This window comes from Urocitellus parryii, chromosome 8 (assembly GCF_045843805.1).
Source record: "Urocitellus parryii isolate mUroPar1 chromosome 8, mUroPar1.hap1, whole genome shotgun sequence".
Taxonomy (NCBI): domain Eukaryota; kingdom Metazoa; phylum Chordata; class Mammalia; order Rodentia; family Sciuridae; genus Urocitellus; species Urocitellus parryii.
The window spans coordinates 48,616,152-48,640,485 of NC_135538.1; the positions used below are offsets into that span (position 1 = coordinate 48,616,152).

Genomic DNA, 24,334 nt, shown 5'->3' on the forward strand with positions numbered 1-24,334 from the left:
TAGACCAGTTAAGTAACTTGCCCAAGGCCACATATCTGATGAGAAGCAACCACTGAAATTATTCCCCCTGCTCGAAGGAGCTGCTGATGAAACATTCGAATGACAAGCACTCTACCTGGGAGTCAGTATTCATTTTTACACACACTTTTCAGGTTGGGTTCCATTTAAATTCTCTTTAGCTCACAAGTTTAGCATCCTGCTCCCTTCCCCTCACAGTTTCTGCACCCTCCTCCCTGCCCGCTGTCCTCACTCCCATGACTGGTGTGCCTGCCTCATGACCACATTGAGAGTTGCCACATGAAATGGAGGGTGAATAAAGACAGAGCAAATTGATGGCCTTCCTTTTGAATGTTCCTACATTCTGCTCATTCCTTTCATGGCTTTGCCCATCCTAAACTTAGACCTCATTTGACCCAGGCCTTTTCCAGTTTTGTTTTGTTTTTAACCTTAATTATAATGGCACAGCTCCTATAAGTGACTTAAGAATTATATATGAGAATGAAAGGTTGTCACCCCTGAAATAACAAGTGATGCTTCAATAATAAATGCTTGGAAAATAAGGATGACAGAGAAATAGAAGCAGTATGACTTAACAATTAATTAAGAAGGTTTTAATTTGTGAGAACAGGAAAAGAGAAAGATTATTATACACAATCAGCTATAAGAAATGAAGAAGAAAACGTGGGATGGAAAATAAAGTAGGAAAGCATCCATTTTCATCAAATAACATAAGCATCTGAGTCACTTAAATATTCTGGCCATCATTGGCATGCATGGATCTTGTGTGCAAAGAACTACCTGACCCATCATCTTAAGTGGAGCACAGGGATGGCAAAGTGGCAAGATACTGGGAATACTGGACATCCCTGACTGGGGTCCACAGGACAGGAGCCAATAGGCAGGAAGGGGAATCTCACCTTCCTAGCCTCATCTCACCATATCCTCTGCTGCTTTATCATCTTCCTACTGAGTTTCATGCATTTGGAATTGTACATATGGTTAAAATGAAAATTAAAGCTGTCATCCTTGGGTGGCTCAGCCACATTTATAATTTATCACCTTCCTTTATGGTTAGAAAGAACAACCAGGGAAAGGCAGCTTAGCTCTCACTCACAAACTCTCAGCACTGCATAAAGCATGCTTGAGCCTCATAGGACAGATATACTGCACACATTTAGCATATTTATTTCTCTCCTTATGGAACTTTTTCTTATCCCTGGTATGCGTAGCTTTAAATATATTCAGAGGCTATAAATATTACATGGAATTTTGAGATCTGAAAAATAACTTCTTCATCTCTGATTTACTGATATACTGAAGAACAAATTTAGTGTCTTTCTGTACATGATAAAAATTGTCAATTAATACTGGACTGTTTCTAGCCATCTATGGCAGTACTATGATTACAGTTCAATTCTTGAGTGACCAGGAGATGAAGAAGCAACTTAAAATGAACCCAGGTTTTTGTCCATAGTTTCTGGTAAATGGAGATTAACTGAGGTTGGGGAGGCAGGGAGAGACAGTTTTCCAGTGATAAAGTTGCTAAGTGCATTTTAATGAGGTAGTGAATCCAGATGTGTTCATTTGATTTGGAATTGTGTGTGGTGCATTCCTTTGAAAAATGCCATTATGTTTCCATGTGAATAAGAGCTACTGTTTATTGAGAAGCACTTGGTTTATTCCAGACATTGTTGCTCACCCAATCTTATTTAATCCATATAACAACCTTGTGGATTTACAGATGAGGAAATTAAAACAGAGAAATTTTAAAACTTACTAAAAAAAAAAAATCACACAACTAGTGAATGCAAAGAGTTTCCTAACTCGAAAACCCTTGACTTTGCTTCTGCCCTATACTGCTTCCCAGTTGGAAAGCAAGATCTAGCCATGTCCTTTCAGAAAAGCCCTTTTTCTTTTTAGTGACCCAAACCCAAAGTAACCCCCATCCACATCCCTCGTTGTGCTCTGCATTCCAAGATGCCCTTTGAGCTGATCCAAACATGATATAAACACTCTATGTTGGATTCACAGCCAAGACCATGGTTCAAAATGTTGCTGACATTATAACAAGCGAGGATGGGTGAACCTCAGAGGTTTTCTAGTTCATCTCGAACATCTAGTGCATCTCAATTTCCAGCCTGTCACACACCAACTTCATAATTTCAACCAGATCTACCCACCACCAACAATTATACATCATTTAAATAAACTTTTTCTGTAAATTCATGTATTACGAAAGGATTTTTTACATCACCATTATAGGTGAAAAATCTTTCTGTGGATTCAATGTAGCCTTAAAAAATAAAGATCAAGCAGAGTAATGTTATTAAATTCCAGTCTAATGTTATCAGAACTCTTTGAAGTTGAAAGCCACATCTTGCTTGTTGTACATATAAAAAAATGTTTGAGAAGTGTTAAAGACATGCAACACCTCATGGAGACAACCCCCCTTATTAAGTAAATAGAATTAAAAAGACGTTTTTCCTAAGGTAGTTTAGTGTGACTTGATGTCATGTCTGTGCACGTATAGTTTCCAGTAGTTTGCATCTCAGGGTGACTCCAGTCTTGTCTATTCCTCTCTATTACCTAAAGAAAAATACCCAGTGTTTTGTTAGCACTGGAACATGGAACTTAGCCACATGAGGGATCATATCTTCTTTCCTTAACATCCACTCTGATTTTTAGAGCATCATAAATGGAGGAGTTTTAAATGATCACCCGAGAAAAGTTTTATTTTCTGCCACTATTTTGTATGGCTAACAATATTTACTCTATCAATGTAGCAGATACTGTATTTATGGAGCAACACCAAGTCCAAAACCCAGTACCTGGCACTCTAGCAATAGGATATTTGATATTTAATACTTAGTGCTACAGATATTATCTCTGTGACATTCATAGGTGTGTATTTCTCTTTTCACTTTAACAAAAGTGGTTTTCTTCCATGCTATGGTTGTTTCCCAGTACCCAAGAGTTTAAGTCAGCATCCTGTCAGTCTTGTACTTTGAAACCGTAAATGGAATATTTGGGAGTGGGGGAAAAGTAGATATTATTTTTATTAGTTTGAAGTAAAAAAATATTTTCCAGATCATCTATTCAAGAAGAGATAATTCTCAGGTTTCTACTTTGAATACTGCCATTATTTAGAAAGCCACTGAAATAAGATTGTATGATGCATTTTATATTGTCATATTCACATATCCATTTAGGAAAAAAATACCTTGGTTATAGTTCCTCAGCAGAATTGTATTCTCAGAATGAATAAGAAGTATCAGAGAATAATATTCTCTCCAAAAGTAACTTTTCATAAAAATATCAGGACTTTTGGCACTCCATAAATATCATTTTTGTAGCAATTACAATTCAAAAAATCAAAAAAGCACATCATAAAGCTGTTGAGCCCAGTATAAAAAAAAAATGTCTCTATGCCTTACTCCATGAAAACGTCCAGAATAGTTCTAAGTATTTGGATTATGCAAATGAAATGAGCAATAGTCTACAGTGACCTCCTCTTGAACTAAACAAAGCTTTTAAATTACCATAAATTCCTTGAATTATATTCTAAAGTGAGTCAGTGCTGAAAGCATAAAGCAAGGCAGCACACATCATAGTAGCCAAAGATGAAACAAAAAAAGAAAGAAAGAAAAAACAGGTTCTTAAGAAGAAGCTGAAGGATTTCAGGTTAATGCCCAATTCACTTCAATACAATGAAAACTTGTTAACTTTTCAGATGGTGTGAGAGACACAAGGGAGACACAGCACAGTGCCTGTTTGCAGAGCTTTATAATATGATAAGCTACACAGACAAGTACTCTACTAATCATAAGGCAAGACGAGATTCATTATTCCTTCAGCCACTATGCACTGAGCACCTGCTATGTGTTGGTCTCTATCCCAGGTGCTGGAGATAAAGCAGAGAACAAAATTCTCTGTCTTCCTGGTGTGGGATTCTGGTATATGGGATTGTAAAATGATGCAGAATGACATGGAGAAAAACAAAGCACAGAAGGGAGATGCAGTGCTGGCTCCAGTGATAAATCAGGTGTCCAGGGGAGTCCTCACTGAGAGGGTGGCATTTGAATAAAGATGAAGGAATAAGTTATTAGGATATCTGGAAAGAACTTTCCAGGCAGTGGAAGAGGAAGGTCAAAGTAAAGAGTGTGTCTGGTGTGTGCAGGAAAAAGCAATAAATACGTGTTCCAAAGATGAAGAAACTCATTTTGATGGTGGAATAGGAGAAAACATCAAAATAAAATGGCATCTGACCTAAACTCTGAAGCCATGTTATGGGTAGAGAGAGGGAGGAGGCTGGGCATGCCAAGCCAGAGCCACATGAGAACTGGAGAGCAGCTTCAGCATGTCATCCCTGCCTGCCTGCCCGTGCCAGCTCAGATTCCAGTGGATTCTTGGTGTTCATTACTTAAGCAACAGCTTCCTGTTGTTTCTTTCTGCCATTCGCATTGTTGTTGATTTCATCTTGAATTTTCTCTACCTGGAGAGTGCCGTGGGACTTCCCAGACAGATAAATGCCTTGGCACTATCCCTGTACCAGATAACCCATGTTTTCTCACCTGACTTTTTTTTTTTTGATGTTTAAAAAATAAATTAAATGAACAAAAAAGATTTTCTCTTGGGTGTTCCGTATTAGAATATGAACATGATCAAGTCTAGAATCTATATTGCTGTGAAATATGGAAAGAATGGCTGCAATATAGGACACAGTTACCAGGATTCTACAGGAAGCACAGCTGGAAATGGATAGGCCACTGCAGGCTGTACACTTCTTCAGGAGCTCTGAAGAAAGAGCTCATGGTGTCCTTACAATCTTTGACTTTCCATCAGTGTAGGCTTCCTTTTTGTTCATGTCTCTCCCACCCTGGTTTCCCAATATTATGGTGAAAAGTAGTACCAATTTCACACATGTCTGTCCCCAACTGCCTCCTGAGGTTTCTGAGCTCCTCATGCTGGACAGCCCTTGAACCTCTACACCTGGATGCCTGGGTGGTTTGCCTGAGATTAAGCATGGTGTCAGAGTTGTAAGCAAGGTCTGGCCATGATATGTGCTTAAGGTCACACAAATGTGCACAAAAATCCAAGACTGGAGGAAAAGAAAGAGATTGATGGGGGTCAAGAAGAAAAAGGAACATATGTAATACAGAGACCTCATACCCCAGCAGTCCCAGCAAAGAAGCAGCTAGAGCAATGGTTTCCAATAGCCCTGTCTACTCACCAGAATCATATGAGGCACTTTTTGAAAGCTAATGCTCTGACCCAATTAACTCGGAATCTCTGAGTGAGGTCCAGGTAAATGTTTCCTTGGCGATTTCATGTACAGCCTGGGATGAGAAATACTGAGTTAGAATTAAAGCTGCTTTCTTCCCATTGTGGATCCTTCCCTTCTGGGTTCAACTCCCTCCATGGCTTCCCTACTGGGCTTCCCAAATGGAACTCCAACCAGATGCCACTTTCCATAAGAAGAAAGGAGGTGACTAAGTGATAACAATGTTCATGTGAGAACCTTGGTCAAATCTTGGGTCAGATCAGCAGTGCAAGATTATGTAACTCCTGGCCTCAGTTACTTCACGTGCAAATAGATGGCACTAACACCCATGGCACAGTGTTGTGATGATTGCACGATATTATATACACAGAGCTTGCCTAGCTGGCCTGCAGCAGAAGGCTGTCCTCACTGTCAGTGTTGCATGTCAGCCTGGCTTGTGTAAGATCTTACCCAGCCCTGTAGCCTTACAATTTGTCAGTTTCTTGACTCAAGGCATTCTCAAATATGAGCTGTTTTCAATTGCTCTTTCCTCCTTTTCTTTTCCTCTCTCATGGTCCAACATACACACATTCTTGATGTCTCTCACATCCATTTCTTGTTCCTTTGCCTCACCTGTCCTCTTTATGCTAGCTTCAGTCAATAGGGACTCCTATACCCACTTGAGAGTCATTTTTAATCATTTTCCCTCGCAACTTTCTCTGAGGACCCCCCCAACCCTGCTCCAAGCAGAATGATTCCCTCTGTGCTATTGAAATATTTATTTATTTATTTACATGTATGTGTTATAGATTACATATAATTATATATACAATATGTAATATAGATAATATATATGTGTATATATAATATATAGTGTTATATCTGTCCTATTGTATTTTAACTGTGTATGCACCTCTTGCCTCCACTAGAATTTAGTCCTTAAAATGCATTATATTGCATCTTTGATGCCTAAAGCAGTGACCAATAGACAATAAGTACTCAATAAATATTAACTGAGTGAGTGAATGTTCTAAAATATCTTTCCTAGTGGCCTAATAAGACATATACCCTTCTGCTCTGCTTAAAATTTCTTCCATTGGAGTCATTTCTTGGGACAGAGTCTTTACAGCAATAACAGTTCAAATTCAACTGTGCTTACACTTACACTTGCACATACACACACACACACACACACATACATATAATGCATACACACGCATACAAACAAATTAATAGGACTGAAGGGCAGGTCTGGATATAGGAAACCAGAGAGGGTGTGAGAAACAGGGCTGGTAAGAGGGTGGGGTATCTCCCACCCAGAGTAAGCATGGTGAGTGGATTTGAAGGAGATAGATGAAATAAGAGGGTTGGTTGAAGCTTACAGTGACGACAAAAAAAAAAAAAACAGCCCATGGATAAAAGAGCAAAAAGGACAGAATAGTTGAAAATGTCATATAAGGAAGGCATGGGCATGGTCTGCTTAGCCCAGAAAATGTCCTGGAAGAAAGTCAAGCCCAACTCTGAATTCAGATTGGCTTGGAAGAGTACCTGGGCTTCTGGGGGGTGAGTGGGATGGGAGCCCAAAGGTGTAGCATTAACCTGTCTTTCAGAACTACCAGAACTAGCCTTCCTTCACAGAAGATCACATTGTGCCTGAGTGCAGGCCTTATTTAATATTTACAGAGCCTGTACCTATTCAGAAATCTGCCTTCTTCCCTAGGACATGGCCAAAACTCTTCCTTAAACTAGGCTGGACCATCTCCATTGCTCTGGGTCCTAACATTACTCTGTGTACTGTTGGTTTTAAATTTTAGGAGGACAGCATGGAAAATGCTCCATTTGTGACCACAAGCACATTCCTGGAAAATGCTTACCCTGCTGGGTGTTTGGCTGGATTTTGAATAGCTGTCTTTCTAACTACCTTGGCTCACCAGCTACTGTACAAACAAGAGGGTGGTTGTTTCCCTTTCCAGCACCTCTAGGCCGTAATGAGATGCAACGAGCATCACGGTGAACACTATTCTCAGTTGGTATCAAAAATTGATATATTGAGTACAAAATCACTTTTGCCAATAAATTTCAACTCATTGTAAGAGCGAGAGAGAAAATGAAGGGTTTGTTTTTGTTTTGTTTTTGGTTTTTGGTTGGCAAAGTTTTACTGGGAATTAATAAAATCATTAAAGTATATTGGTTACAAGTCATCTTTCTATACTATACCACCCACATGTGTGATCATTGCATAATCCTTATTTTCTTATTTTGTTACTTTTAGTACCTGTTCATAGATGGTTATTTGAGAACTTCTTCACAAGGACATAAGTCATAAGAATATTAGAAAGTGATTTATTAATATGCAAGAAGATATCGAGGCATAGAGTACAAATAAGATAAAAATCCAAAATATTTATGAGACAAAATATTTAAAAAATTAAACCTAAGGAGAAAATACTCTAAATGTTAATAGGACAGGAATCGCTATATGGAAACCATATTACAGTTACTCCCTTGGCATCAGTGAAAGGGCACATTGGAATATTAAATGCACACATGATTATGGCCAAGGCTTATGTTGACCACTGATAATGACTTTTACTAATCAGAAAAAGAAATATAGAGGGAAACCTAGAAAGGAGTAATTTTGAAAATGTGCAATTCATAGATTTGATTTTTAACATGAAAAGAGAGAATATCAGCTCAAGATATTTGGTAGCTAAGACCCATGAGCAAACCATAAAATAAAATATTTGAGATTTTTCAAAAGTCAACTTCCAGAAAGTATTTAAAAATTTTTTAACCTCAAATTGCCCCCTTCCAGTTTTTAATCATCAGATACATACCATATTCTGGGAAAAGTTGAAGAATATTTGTTTCTCCATGTTATATACTCTTTTAAAACATCTCTTAAGATCTAATATATTGTGTATTTTTACACACTGAAAATTATTATCAAGAGGAAAAATTATTTGCAATATTTTTACTTCTTATCAAAAAAGTCACTTTTTTAAAGTTTACTTTTGCAACATTTTAATAAAACCTACACTCCCTACTTTGTTTCCTGTTTTACAAATTCATCCTCAAATATGACCTACTTAAATTTTATTTGCTTCCTTGTTCTTCCTTTTGATAATCTATGTAGTAGATATTTGCATTTGATTATTCCTGAAATGTAGGACAACTGGAACATGAAAGTTGTTTTCATTCACATTTCTAAAATTACACACACAACTTTGATGCATCTTTAAAACTATAAATTCTATGATAACATACGCCAGTTTTTTCTGTGAAATGTTTGTGTGCTGACTTAGATTTTTCTATACGCTAGCAATTACATGGGAAAATTTAGAAGTGCATTTGAGAAACCCGGTCACAAAGTTAAATAAGTTTTTCTTTATTCATTGTGAACTGTTTTTAATATCAACTGAAAGCTACTTTTCTCTCACTGCATAAGTTAACAATACAATTCAACAGAATGTTGTAGGGTGAGAATGTTCTATGTGTGTACTGTTTGGTGAAGGAGCTATCTGCTAATCACATTGAGCACTTGCAATGTAGTTATTTCAAAGAATGGGGTTTCCAATTTTATTTAATTGCAATCCTTTTAAATTTGAATTTTTCCTAGTGGCCACCATACTGGACAGTATAGAACAAACAGGTGTGGACTGTTACCTATGTCCCCTGTTTCATTAAGACAGATTCAGTTTGTATTCTCACTTATGCTTTGTGCACCTCAGTTTTCTTATTTAGAATGAGAGTGTAAAGTATGTGATTTCTAATGTTCTCGGCAACTCAAAGTTGTCTGACTCTCCATCTCAAAATGTCAACCTCTTTACAAACAGCTTTATTTCTATCAAAGGCCTAAACAGAAAATCTAATCCTATGAGCCTTTAATTATATCTATGAGAATAATCCTATGCATTTGAGTTTTATACAAATTTTTGATGAGTAATGACTACTTTCACATAAATGAATGGAAAAAAAGATTTTTTTTTTTTTTTTTTTGCTCTGAAACCGCCTGTGTACAATGGCAGTTAACGTTGAAAATACCAGCCAAGCCTCCTCCTTAAAGGTTTGTCTGACATTCCTCCCTCCCTTCTCTCCACCCTTTTTAGTGATGCTGCTCAGCCCTTTTTCATAGCAGGAATCATGCATCATTCCTTTGGCATCTCTCCCTCGGCTAGATGTTACGATTCTTGCTGCAGTGGCCTGTCTCAATTGTCTTTGTGTCTCTATTTCCTGGAGGAATGACTGGCCAATGCCAAGACCAATATTCCAATGATGCTGGTTAACATTTCCTGAGAATTTATTATGCACAGGGCATCATGCTAAGGGATTTATATTCTCATTTTCCCCTCACAAATCCTAAGAGGTAGATACTCTTAAATGGCCCCTGTGTAATAAACATAGGATAAATGGGCAAAGAAACAAGTCAGAGACTTGGCTTCTCCTTCCCTGGAGTTGGTCTTACACATTACAGACAAAAAGGATTTATCAACAGCTTTTTCTATAATGACAAGGACTTAGCCGCAATTTTTCTTCCCTGGAAAACACATGTGACTGCCTGATATTTGTAACAACCAAGGGTTGAGAGAGCAGGGTTGGGAAGCTGTAAAGGGCCCACATTCAGTGGTTGGCACCCTGCTGGACTAGAGCTAATTGCTTGCTCTATTTTCCGTTATTTTTTTACCCTCAGCAGTTATCTCGCTCAACCAACACGCTGCTAAACTTTGGTTCAGCACTCTCAGTTAAACTGTGGGATAAAAATACAAATTAAGCTGTACAGGTTGTTTTGGTTTGTTTTGCTACTTTTATTCTACTGGCCAGAGTCCTTTGAAAAGCTTTTATTTTTTTAATGAAAACCTGTTTTCAAGGTTTGCACATCATTGGCTTTTCTCTGAGGCCCTCCTACTAGAGTATAGGCTTCCTGGGGCAGGGATTATTTCTGGTTGGTCATCTCTTCACATGTCCTCAGATCTTAGAACAGTGCCTGATTTATAGGCATATAACCAACCTTTGTTACATCAACAGCTGTGACCAGAGTTCTCAACACTCATTTGATTGAACTTTGTTTCTCTGCCCCACTAATTTTTTGGCATGATTTTGCCTCATTTATAAAATATTCTTGTATTTATACAAAATACCTAGAAAATATAGCGAAAAGGTATGCACACAAAATTTGAAGTGTTTAAAAACCATTTTTTCTTTTCTTTTTTTCCCCCTTTGTACTGAGGATTGGCCCAAAGGGAGCTTTACCACTGATCCACATCCCCAGAACTTTTTTTTTTTAGACAGAGTCTCACTAAGTTGCTTAGGACCTTGATAGATTGCTGAGGCTGGCTTTGAGCATGTGACCATCATGCCCCAGCCTCTCAAGTTGCTGAGATTACAGGCATGTACCACCATGGCCAGTTCTTAATAATCTTAAATTTTTTTAACTGGTTCAAGATGTTATTACAGAACCTTTTCTAGTTCTAGAGGTCTGCATCAAAATTATCTGGAAGAGCTTTTTAAAACTACACAAGCTAAGTCTTACCTTTAGAGATTCTGATTCCATAAGCCTAGAGTGTGTTCTAAGAATCTAGAGTTTCATAGAGAATCTCAGGTATCTTTCCTTACTCTTTCCTTTATCAATCAACTTTATGGCTATATTAGTTAGGATATTCAGAGAAATAGAACTCTAATAAGAGGTACCCATGTGTATGTGTGTGCGCATGTGCACACACCTGTGCAAAGAGAAAGAGATTTTAAGGAATTGGCTTATGCAATTGTGGGGCCTGACAAGTCTTAAATTGGAAGGGCAGACCATCAAGTTGCAAATTCCAGCAAAAGTTGCCATTGCATCTTGATGCCAAAGGCAAGATTTCTGCCTCTTGAGGAAACCTATTCTTTCCTTTTAAGACCTTCAACTGATTACATGAGCAAATTTACCATTTGTTTTATAGAGGGCATATAAGTCAGGGTTCCTAGAAAAATAGAACCAATAGGATGTATGGGGGGGGGTTTTATATATATATATATATATATATATATATATATATATATATATATATATATATTTGTATATTAGGGGGGTGGGTGTGAATGAAGATTGATTTTAAAGATTGGATTATGCAGTTTGGGACCTGAGAAGTTTCAATAAGCTGGAGACCAAGAGTAGCTGATCTGAAGTTCCAGTCCAAGTCCAAAGGTCTGAGAATCAGGAGAGCCAATGATGTAAGTTCCAGTGTGAAAGCTGGTCCACTTAAGACCCAACAAAACTCAAGTGCACAGTCCAAATGCCAAGGCTACCAAAGCCTACACAGTCTCATTCATTCAGGGAGAAGGGTTTTCCTCTTCTCAGCCTTCTGTCCTATTCAAGTTTGCAGGTGATTAGAAAAGTCCCACCCACATTAGGGAGGACAATCTGCTTGACTAATCTACTAATTCAAATGTCCTTCTCACCCAGAAAGCACCCTCACTGAAACACTCCAAATAATGTTTGGCCAAATGTCTGGATTCTTCAAAGCCTGGTGAAGTTGACATAAAAAATTAACCATCACAGAGGTAATCCACTTTGCTCAAAGTATACTGATTTAAAAGTGGACCACAACTAAAAAGTGTCTTTGCAGTTACATCTAGACTGGTGTTTAACCAACTGTGCACTGTAGTCCATAGACAAGTTGTCACAAAATTAACCATCACAAGCAAGTATAATGTATATACAATAAAATACACCCATGTTGAGTATACAGTTAGATGAGTTTTTAAAAGTGCTTCAAGATATAAGAAATGTTTCAATATGTAGAATTTTTTTTAACCTCAGAAAGTTTTCTTTTGGTCCTTTTCAAGAACTGATTTACTTTCTATGACTGTTTTTCTGCTAGAACTTTCCACAAACTGAGTCTTTACTGGGCCTAACTCTTTTGTTTTTGTTGTGATAAAATAAGCGTAACATAAAGTTTGCCACTTTAACTATTTTTAAGCATGCACTTACATGATTTGAGGCACATCCATACAACCATCCTCACTGTTCTTCTTCAGAACATTTATTCCCCTAACTGAAACTCTGTACCCATTGAACACTAATCTGTATTCTTCCCTCCTCTCAGCCCCTGACAAGTACCATTCTACTTTCTGTCTTTATGAATCTAACTACTCTAGGTATCTATAATAATATTTGTCCATTCTATCTGACTTATTTCTCTTAGCGTGATGTCCTCAAGGTCAACTCGTGTTGTAATGTGTGTCAGAATTCCCTTCCTTTTTTAAGGTTGAATGATATTCCATTGCATTTATGTAACACAATTTGTTTATCTGTTAATGTGTTGGACATTCATAAGCCTGTGTTCTTTCACTTGGCACAGTGCTTTTGAGATTCACCCGTTTTATCTCATGTATTTTCCCAGAGAATTCTGATGATTTTCAAAGTTTGCTAACCAAATGAATGCTGAAATACCCGATCAAAATTGTTTTGTGTTCTATTGTGTATGTATTTTTTTCTTTCTTTTTCTGACTTATTATTGGCCAAGTGAATTATTATTTGTTTCTCAATGCTAAAAAATTTCTATGACTCTTGGAGCATGTTTCATGGCAATGGCAAAGAATAGATTATAGCAATAATTTATAGTTGTACAGCACTGACCATTGACAGAACCCATTTTCATGCCTTGTATCATGTAATCCTCTTAATAATTCTTTGATATATCATTGCCCCACTTCAATAAGAAAGCCTGGACAATGAAGGATTAAGTAGTGATGTGCCGGAGGTAAGTAACACAGTTGGCAAGTGGCAAAACCATCATTTGAACCTAATTCTTCTGGTGCAGGTTCAGTGCTCACAGCTTCCTGTACATTTATTTGAAAGGCACAAAGAATTCTCCCATGACAAATAACTTACCCACTAGCCTATCAGGATTTCTGAAATACCAGAAATAAATTGACTTCCTTGAGTCCTGAGAGTTCTTCAGTCCTCTAGAAACCCCTTTTGAAATGAAAGCACTCTAGGGATGAGTTACTGTTACGGCCAGTTTACCCAAGGGAATCAGTTTATAGCAAGAAAAAAAACTGCCATTCATTGAATCCAGGACACACCCAGGGTGTGGTTCTTGACCTCTACCTACACTGGATACCTCACATCATTTTCAGAAAGGTCTTAGTTGATATTATCACCATATTACAGATTAATAATGTGGGTCAGAGAGTCCTCCACAGTTATACAACAATCAATTAAGGAGCCTGTTTTCTAATCCCAATGTTCCTGGCTGTGTAGACAGTGCTCTTTATTGCTGTATTACACTGCCGCTTGCAGACCCTCTGCCAAGAAGACACTGGACAGAGAGGATGAGAGGTAGGGACCCCCCCCCCCAAGACAAATGACTGGAGAAAGAATCAAGTTGTACTTCTTACCTAAGTTTTCCAAGGCCAACTTGAGTTAAAATTTATGAATGCCTTGCTATGAAGGACATATGAAGGCCTCTCTGTGTTTTATTTTTACTCATTTTTTTTAAACATATCTCCCTCAACACTAAATGCTTGTGCAGAATGTTTATTTGGCACTTTTTGCTTGGTCTATCCAGGGAATGTCTTTGAAATGTTGTTCCTTAGGAGTGCCCTAAGGAACTGATGTTATTAATTGTGGTGAAGAAAGAACAAGACTATAAGATTCATGCTGCTCTTTGATTAAAGCTTCTTAGATAGAATTTTACCTCAAGAGCTTTGTTGTTTTAATGGCCTCCTATAGGTATTTTTCTGAGCAGTCTCAGAGGGTTTTCTTTCCTAGTTCCTTGTAATACTGCTGTCAGCTTCCAGGCTGTGTGTGTTTTACTTCAAAAGAGAGCTTGGGTAATTTGCCTATTTCTGCATTTTAAGGCAGAGTCAAACAATGCCAAGCAGGCTATCGTGTGTTGACAGGAGTCAGCGGGAAAGGCTATTCAGGTAATCATCAGATTGATAGATTTGAGATGCTGTGCAGTGATTTCACCTTTGCATCAACTAAGTACTCTCACTGCACTGTGTGAATCGATTAATCAGGAGGAGTTCCATTTAGGGTCCCGGTTATGCCGTTCATTGTGTTAGTGCTGTAAATAGGAATATGTGATATAAAGCTCTATTATTGGAATAAAATTCCACCTAATTACTAATTTCTAAAGAATTGCTTTAATGCCAATGATGCTGGAAATAGAGTGCCCTTTGATCTTGGTGAATACTTAACCTTCGTGAAAAGGTAAAAATTCAGAAAACTGGTTTTCTTGATTTCAGTGAATCTTTTGCTGATGCAAAAATCAAGTTATGTATATTTAAAATCATTTATGATATATTGCCCTAAACTTTGCAGCTCAATTTCTCAGGATATGCAAATACATCTTTAGAATTTCCCGTGTTGGTAAAGGAAATACTACTGAAAAACATTAAGTTTCCAAATGTATGTTCTTTTCCCAGTTGAAAGAGATATGTTATATTTCTCTTGATATGTGATGTTAGAAAGCTAAAATAGTAATTCTTTCAAAGACATTTCAACTTCAGAAATGTTTGCACTTTAAAAAATAAAATAAAATCATATAATTTATTGACTGTATTTCCTATTATATATTTCAATTGAATATCTCATCTTTAAGAGAAAAAGATTACATTGTATATAATGGTGATTTGACATATATAAACTTGTATCTTGGCTCATTGATCAAAATTTGGAGCAAAAGTAGCCATGACAGGAAATCACTTATGCCACACAACTAGACTCACCACATGGTCCAGACTGTGAAATAGTCCAACTTGCTCATTTTGTAAAACATTTTCTGTATTACCAATAAGTGATTTTCTGGAGAATAATGTGCCAGGAGGCCCAAGGCAATATAAATATGAAAATTGATAACTGATTATTAATCATATTACCTTCAAAAAAGAGAGATAGTTCAGTTACATTGTCTCAAATATACCAAGAAAGAAGGATAATGAAGTGAAATCCTTTGTGTGATTTTTCCCCCCTATATCAGGATTTATTTTCATCAGCACATATCATTTTTAAAAGTCTGCTCTTGGACAGGTTTGCTCACCAGACAACTGAACCATCATAGTGAAAACATGATCTCGAATATTTTCAGAGCTTATTTATCTTATTTTCAGAGCTTATTTATCAGTCAGTTGTAGGCAAAAACAAAAATGAAACAAAACACCTTGGTATTATTTTAGTCCCAGGGAATTAGATCACCAGGGAATGAGTACAGTGAGCTGAAGTGCCTATTGAATAACGACCTATGGAGTTAGAGAAATGAAAGATGCTATCAATCCAGCCCCAGCAGATTTAGTCTGGCCAAAATATATTCTTGGTACCACCTGCCTTCCTGAGTTTCCCATTTCCTCCAGGTGGAGGGGCGGTCTGAGCTGGGTTGGGTCTCAGGATCTGGGATTATAAGGTGTAGTCAGTCCAGTAATAGGAAATGCATCAGGAAGGACTGGGTCCTTAAATAAGAGGTCCACAGTGGACAAGACAATCACAGCAAGAATGAAAAGATTGGGACAGCAATAGGAAAAATCAAAGGACTTCAGAAAGCATTCCAGGGGAAATATGAAGCCATAGGGAAAAGCTCTTTATGGCGGGCTATCTCATTTGGTGGGAAGAAGTTGCTAAGGGCACTTCCAAAACTTTGATCTCAACTTTAGAGAATGAATGTGACGGTGACCATGGTAAAGATACGGGAAGCAGCTGGCATCCTCATATAATGCTTGAAAAAAGAAATACGGAAAGCAGTATCAACTTCTCCCTGGTGCATCCTTGCAAGTTCATTAACTTGCATTAACATATGCAAACAGTTAACTAACCTTCCAAAGTAAGGTTTTGTACTTGTAAACGAATTTACATCCCTTACAGAGTACATGTGAACCAATGATGCAGAGCCAAGAATATACTCATTTATCTGTAGAAAATTGGGGCTGGATTTCTGAGTTAGGTCTGAAGGAGATCAAGCCTTGAGTTAGCAGACTGAATGGTATGATGTATCTACATACTCAGAGCAAAATGTTAATTGTGCTAAAATTTCATTTGGCTGTAAAGAGACAGGGTGATAAGTAGAAAAAAGAGAGAAAGAAAGGAAGGAAGGAACAAAGGAAGGGAGGGAGGGATGGAGGGAGGGAGGGAACCTTGAATTTCAGGCAAAAGAATTTGGTCTTTATTTAGCTGAACAAAACTATTAATTTTCATTTTCATTTTCTTGACACTCTTTGAAGAATATTTCTGTTGGATATAGATTTTCTGTTCATGTTTTAGTCAAACAGACTCTGAATTGCTTTTTAGATGAACAAAATCTAAAATGAAGGAGCCTTAGACCATTTAACCTTGACTCAGTTTTCTCATTTCTACAATGAATATTATGAGATAGAAGACTTCCGAGAAGGCCTGGGTTGTATAAATACAATGCTACAATGCTGTCCATCCACACTTGACATTGATGTAGAAATGGGAACAGTTGTTTTCATTGCTTAACGACTTGGTACCTAAAAATACGTATCACTGCCGATTGGGAGTTCAGTGCATCAAATGTTACAATCTTGTGTAAATAATGGTAATATTATGACGCTGGTGTCATCCCCATGCTTTTTGCTTCTGTGCCTCCCGCTTGGCCTTTGACACACACTCACCCACATTTAGGAATATGGGCATAGGAGTGGTTTGGTTGCTTCTTCATATTGTAATATTTGTAACATATGTGAACAGAGGTTCAGTTTCAACAGCCTAGGTGATTTATGTTCTTCCAATCTTGAGTTAGTAAGGATCTTCACACATTTTAAAGTAGCACATAGGACTAAAGACATAAGACATACCTAAACACCAGAACATTCTAATCAGCCACTTGTTGAAAGGAAATCCAGACAAGGTTCTCCAGAGGTCTGCAATAAACGCCTTCTCACCTGGAATTGCCCAGTGGTTCTGAAATATAGACCTGCTCCATGAAGACAGAGATGGTGTTATGGAAAAATTGTATCTCCTGACACACAAGAAATCTAAAGAATAGGACTGTATCATGTGATGAGAGAAGAAATAAATGTGCAAATGTGAAATGTTCTCATTTCATTTGAAGCACATCCCCAAACATCAGCCACAGAGGATGGCATGGCTTCTGATGAGCAGCTCCTGAGGGCTCCCAAGTTAAGGGATGAGGCCTCCTTTCTAGAAACTGTCATTAGAGAAGCTGGTGAGAAAAATGACAGGGGAACGTGGAAATTTTTTTCACCATTACAAAAGCCAGGCTCATCCCCAAGAAGAACAGGGATTGGTACCTAGAGTGGACAGGGAGAAGCCCCAGTCTCAATAAGGAGAGAAGCCAGGGTGCAGAAGGTAGTAAGCCCTGGCATCTGGCCCTGGGCAGCCAGGCTGCCAGCAGGTGGACACAGCCATACTGTCAGTACTGAGATCTATACTGACTCACTCATCACCCACCTCCAAAAGGGTATTATTTTTAAAAAAATATATTTTTTAGTTGTTGATAGACCTTTATTTTATTCATTTACTTATACATGGTGCTGAGAATCGAACCCAGTACCTCATACATATCAGGCAAGTGCTCTACCACTGAGCCACAATCCCAACCCCCAAATGGGTATTTTTAACAATAAACAAGCAAACAGAAAAACAGATAATAACTTTGAAATTTCATTTATTTTTAACACAAAAATATTGTGGGATGCCTTGTGATGTTTAATATATGTACACATTGTATAATGAATAACTTTTTAAAAATACATAGTTACTTTCCAAAGATCAAGTCAAATATTTTTGAGGAATGATGTTATAGTAGCTAAATTAGGGATGACTCAAATATTTAAATGCAATAACTGATTTAAAAACTGTGAGATAGTCATGCATTAAAACTACATGGCTATTTTAACTGACTTGTAAATATTCTTGTAATATGTTAATAAGTGAAAAAATAAGGTAGTACATCAAAAGTATTTTTTTTTCTAAAAAGAAAATTTATAAATTTATTTATCTACAAAGAAAAAGGTTTAGAATGTATAAACCAAGACCTTACCACTGCTTTTGGTTAGGTAATTATATTGTTTATATTTATTATATTTTATTATATATTATATTATTATATTTAATATATATTTTATTATTTTCATTACATTATTTATGTTTTGGGAAATTTTAATTTTTTGTAGTGCAAAAAAATTGAATTAACAAGCAATAAACTTTTCCTTGAAGCACTGGTAGTCAGAGAAAATTCTCTGAGTGGAATGGGAAGAAACACTTGACTCTCTCATGCGCACTTGAGTGAGCATTGTCTCAGAAAACTCCCGCCTGGACATTTGATTGTATCTGAAGAGCACCTGCATTGTATGTTACCGGTATGTAAACTGTGGGTCAGAGCAGTAATACAAAAATAACAAGAGTTGTTTTGCTTCAAGAAATCCAACTTATTTTAAAGTGACTGAATTCCAATTTATAAGCCTGAGTACATTAGAGTTTGAACAATTTTTGTTTCTTTTTAAATCTACATTAATATTTGGCTCAGTGCTCACAGGGAAGCAATTCAGAAACAAAGTGCAATTTCTCTTCCAATGCTAAAATCAATTTAGGTCTTTAGCTTATAGTAAGTAGTAAGTTATATTCTCAGATGCCAAAATTCCTCCAATTTTAGGTGTATAATACTTGGATTTCCAGGAAAAAAAATATGTAATACCTCTCTTAATTCTTGGAATTCAAGTCCTAAAGAAGAAGAACAAGATGTTCTTTTTTAAAATTTTTTTTGGTAATTTAATTAGTTATACATGACAGTAGAATGCATTTATGCACTTTGATATACACAGATGGGTTATAATTTCATTTTTGTGAGGGTGAATGTTGCAGAATTATATTGGTTATGTAGTCACATATATACATAAAGTAATAATGTCTGTTTCATTCTACTATCTTTCCTATCACCACATCTTCTCCCCTCCCTCCTATCACTTCCCTCTACCTAATCTAAGGTAATGCTATTCTTCCTTAGTGCCCCCTGCCTTAATGTGAATTAGCATCCACATATTAGAGAAAAAAATTGGCTTTTGGTTTTGTGGAATTAACTTATTTCAGCTTACCATGATATTCTCCAACTCCAACCATTTAATGGAAAATGCCATAATTTCACTCTTCTTTAAAGCTGAGTAATATTCCATTGAGTATATATACTACATTTTCTTTATCCATTCATCTATTGAGGGACACCTAGGTTGGTTCCATAGTCTAGCTATTGTGAATTGAGCTGCTATAAACATTGATGTGGCTGCATCACACAAGATGTTCTTAAAATCAGAAAATTTCTACCCTCCACTATAAATTTGTAAAATTTCATCATTGCTTATATTTTTAGAGAAGAGTTTGTCATTTTCTGAGTATCCTTTTTTCTGTACTAAATGAACATTTCTAAACTCTTTACTAAAAGCAAATTTACATGTTGCAAATAACTTATAGAACTCTTTAAGATGTGGCTTATAAATCGTTAACATCAGTAACTTTCTAAAACCAACCTTTAACTAAACTAAAAAAATTATCAAATTATAATCACATAAAGAGGTAATTTTTCCCATGAGATACAACCATTATCCATGTAAACACACACACACACACACACATACACACACACATACAAACATACACAAACACATGCACAAAATTAACATTTCAAAAATGTAAAAAATATATCACATATCTCAGAGTCAGATATTAAAGGCATCAAAGTATAGATAAAAGAATACAAATGTTGAAATCATACAAAATTGATTTCATCTCCTACTTTGGTCTTTGGTGTGAATATAGGGCCATATATTTTTATTTCTCTGGGTCTCACAGTCTCCTATTCACAATAAGGACAATTATCCTTACATAGTTGTTGTGTAATATGGGGGGGGGGGAATTATGTAAAGGCCCTGTTATAATCACTAACACTCAATATATAATAAATGCTAGCTAGAGGTCTTTTTCTTATTGTTTACTTGTTTGTTTGACTCAATATATTGTAAGCTCCATGAGTTGGTCAAGAGATATATCCTGTTTACCCTGAACGTTTATGTACAATTCCTAACTCTCACTAGTAACTCAACAAATATTTGTTGAGAGAATGAATGAAGAGATATATAGTTTTCTGCAAGGACTAAGGGTTCTCTGAGTTATTTTTGACTTTATGATAATATACTATACTCTGTCTTCCCATCCTACCAGAGTTCCAGACTCTTACATTTTATAATTATGGTATAAAATATCTTTTGTATTCACTTCTCTAAAATTCAGAATACATTTTTATGTCCAGTGTTTCCTATTTTGGTTGCTTTTTAATCTCCCATGTTCTCCACGATGTTCTTGACATTAAACAGTTCTTCTTTACTGAGCCAATTGAATTCTGATTTGCAGTGACCCCCCTGCCTCCCCAGTTTCTGAAAGACCACATTGTCACTTTTGAAAGAAAGATCACATTATTTGAGGAAAAAATTTGTCATATTCTGCCATTTTATCAGGAAAAAAAAAACCTTTTGACATTCATCAGATGGACAGTCTCCCAATAGTGGTCTATCATAGCAGTTTTGCCACCTGTGTTAGGAAGGCATTTGTCTGATACACTCCAATGCAACCACTTCTCTATGGTCTCATTTCTCTTTTCTCAGACATTTTATATTTTACTTTTCCCTTTAGGTTTGTGGGCATCCATTCAATATGTACTTCTTCATATGTTTTGTCATTCTCTTCCTTAATGAATCTGTTTTTTTCTGAATGAGGAGATAAAATTCAAATTAATTCTTTTTATGTTTGAATCGTTTTAGTTGGTACAGCATATGTTATTCTTTGATTATAAACAAACCTCAAGTCAAAGTGGTTTAAAGTATAATTTTTTTCTATTTCAAGCTACGTGTCCATAATAGATTGGCTGCTTTCTCTGTTCCACTTAGCTTCTGTCCAGGACAAGGCAAACAGAACAGCCACATTAGACGCTATGGGAGAGGGAAAGGGATCCTTTACACATTTTGCACTAGTTCTTAAAACTTCCACCTGAAAGTGACATGTGTCATTTCTGCTCATATTTCATTGACCAGAGAATGTCATATTCTATTCCTGTCTTTAAAGGGGATGGGGAAGAACCCTCCTACCATCTTTTTAAAAAAAGAACCAGATATATCTGAGGAAAAGATCAATGCCTGAGACATAGATTTCTACCAATTTGTTCTAGTCATGAGTCTTCTTCCACCCAGAGGAGCTTATATGTATTTCATGATTCAAGTTTACTCACTTTATTAACCATACACTTTAGAGTAGAAAAATGGTAACCAGTGGTCAAGGTAATTGTAAAACCATGTTAATAACCCCTGTATAATTATTTGCTTGTATATAGATTGTTATTAATGCAGTTAACTTTCATTCCTAACAAACACAGAAACTGTATATTATATCCATGTATGAAATGTCTCAATGTCACAATGACACCCAATATTTTCTATAATTAATATCTACTGCTAATTATAATAAACACATCCATACACACAAAAAAATTCAGAAACTCTTGGAAAAATCATTAATCTATTAGAGAGAACATGAAACTTATACAGCAAAACACAGATTTGCCCTCCTGTCTCTTCTTTGTATTTCCTGCCTGACTAGATGAGCTATACATCACTTTTTCCACTGAAAATTATGCCTCAAGGTCACTGGCCTTGAAGACTTGTTAATATAGTCATAATCTGGACAACCCATAGCTGAAGGAATAAAGGAGTTCTTGCTACACAGAGAAGACCTTCTGAATGTTAAAGGCATCATTAATTCCTTCTGTGACCTGAGGCAAATCACTTAATTGCTAGCTGTCTTTCTTTTCCTATCCAAGGATAATATTAACATCCTTCTCTAGGTCCTTGTGAGGCAACATATGCAGAATCGACTGCAGAGACATTTTCAGAATATGAGACACTGTAGAGACATGTGATGTACTCCAAATTCAGTGCTGTTCTTTGTGGTGGATGTCTGAGTAGAGAGAAATGTATGAGCCAGCGGATGGTTCTGTAGCACAGAAACATATAGTCCTAAATTCCCAACTAGCTGGAGTCATTTTTTCCAGGTGTGGATTACATCTGGCCTGGGCTACTTGATGCACAGATCTTCCTCTTTTCTTTAGGCATTTTTCTGGTTTCTATCCTATCCACTTTCCAGAGAAGATAAAATTTAAATTAATTTTTTTATTCTTGATATAGTAGCTTTTGGAAAAATTTAGATTACGGAGCCATTATAAATAATGCTAACACTTTTGGTTTAGAGTTAGAGTAAATGTTTGTTTAACATTTTGCTGTTTCAAAGTACTTTCACATCACATACCACCTTATTTGAGCATTATCATTCTTTTGTATGTAGAGTATTATCCTAATTTGTGGAAGACTGAGGCCCAAAAGATAGTATGCTGCCCAAAACTGCCACACTAAGAAACCCATATTTTCTTATTCTTCTTGGAGTAATATTTCATTCCATTATTCTTGGTTGCCTCTGTGTTTTCTGTAGAGATAGGTGACACTTATCTATAAACCATGATCATATGACACTAAGATGGCAGAGGAAAGGGAAAAAAATGATTGAAAAAACAAACATAAAAAAATTTATCATTTGAAATAAAATTCAAGATTCTTTTGCTTAAGCAGCAAAAGAAACTATTCTTTCAAAATTAATTTCAGTATTCTAATGAATTAAAATTGATTCAGTTAATTAATCAGTTATTCTCCACCAGAGCATTCAGAAGAGGTATTTTTAATTCCCAGTAAAGGTGAGGACTTGATTTTTTGATGATGGTACTGGCCAACCACTCAACTCCATCTTCCCTTCACCCAAAATAATGGGAACACCCAAAATAATGAGAGTTGATTTTCATTCATTCACTATGCAGTCATTCACTACCACCGACAAGAAGCTTTAGTCTAATGGGTAGAAGGGAGAGAACAGAGAAGTAAACCGATGGTTATAATACAATACATGTTCAGATATAACAAAAAAAGGGTATCAAACCCAGAAGGAAAGGCAGCCATGAAGGTAAAGTAAACCATTACTTGGACTCCATAAGTAAGATTTAGGTGCTTGGTGAGGGAAACTGAGTTCTGGCAAGTAAGCAGAAATAGAAAGAGATAAGCAAGGTAAGAGGTAAGCAAGGACTAGACTCTGAAAAACCTCTAGGTCTTCAGAAAATAAGAAAGCTTTATTTTTGCTGCTGTTGGAGCTGGTGACATAACTGACCAAATTAGAAAGGTCCATGAGGCAGATAGATTTGAGGAGGTGCTAGATCTGTCAGCTGACTCAGAAACATTTGAGAAGGTTGTTTGTGAAATCCAAGCAAGAAAAGATCAGGTAAGGAGAAGTCATGGTCTTTGCTGCACACCATTTAGCTCATAGTTGGGCAAACTAGAATGCAATCTCCTAGATCCTTGGCTGGCAATGCTTTATTTCCACCCCCCCCACACACACAGTGTCTTCCTGTTTCTTTGGCCTTTTCTTTAGAGAATTTTATTACTTTTGGAATGTGTGCTGAGATGTTAAAACATTTCTTAAGATAATTTTATTCTCCACAAGAACAAATATTTATCATGGTGATGTTAGTGTGAAGACATTCCTCACTAGCAGATCCGTCCATGTGATCTCATTAGGTTTTCTGCTGAGAATGCTAACGTTCTTTTTCCTCCTATGGGCAAAAATAAGGATGTCCTAAATTTCTCTAGTTAAATACGTTAACAATCAAAGTTTGACTTTTCTTTGTGTTACAGTTTGGAGAATAAAGCGCTTGTTCTATTCTTTCGTATCAAAAGATAACGACTCATTTTAAATGAGAATTGTGGCAGCAGTTCCAGTGCAGTGATAAGTTCAGAGCATAAAAGATCATATATCAACATGACCTCACTAACCTTCCCTGTACTAAATGACAAACCGCTAGAAATAGCCTTTGGATCAGGTCACAGAGACACTAAAATACACACCCTTTGCTGCAGACTCTATTGAACCCTATCTATCATTTACCACCTTCAATCACAGAGGTTTGCTTCAATGCTTAACAGATTTTCAAACAAAAAAAAAAAAAAAAGGAGAGAGAACTTCCTTCTAATAGTTCA

General features: G+C 36.5%; 1 protein-coding gene across 5 annotated transcripts in view; it reads left to right on the top strand.

The window, feature by feature from the left end:
- Positions 1-24,334, top strand: part of Hs3st5 (heparan sulfate-glucosamine 3-sulfotransferase 5) — a 159,191-nt gene that overhangs the window by 83,066 nt on the left and 51,791 nt on the right. The window contains exon 1 of one of the 5 annotated variants that reach the window (XM_026395067.2): positions 18,483-18,580. The exons of the other annotated variants lie outside the window; for them this stretch is intronic. The gene's annotated coding sequence lies outside the window, so the exon portion shown is untranslated. Of the gene's footprint in view, positions 1-18,482; positions 18,581-24,334 lie in introns of those variants that run through there. 5 annotated transcript variants of the gene reach the window in all.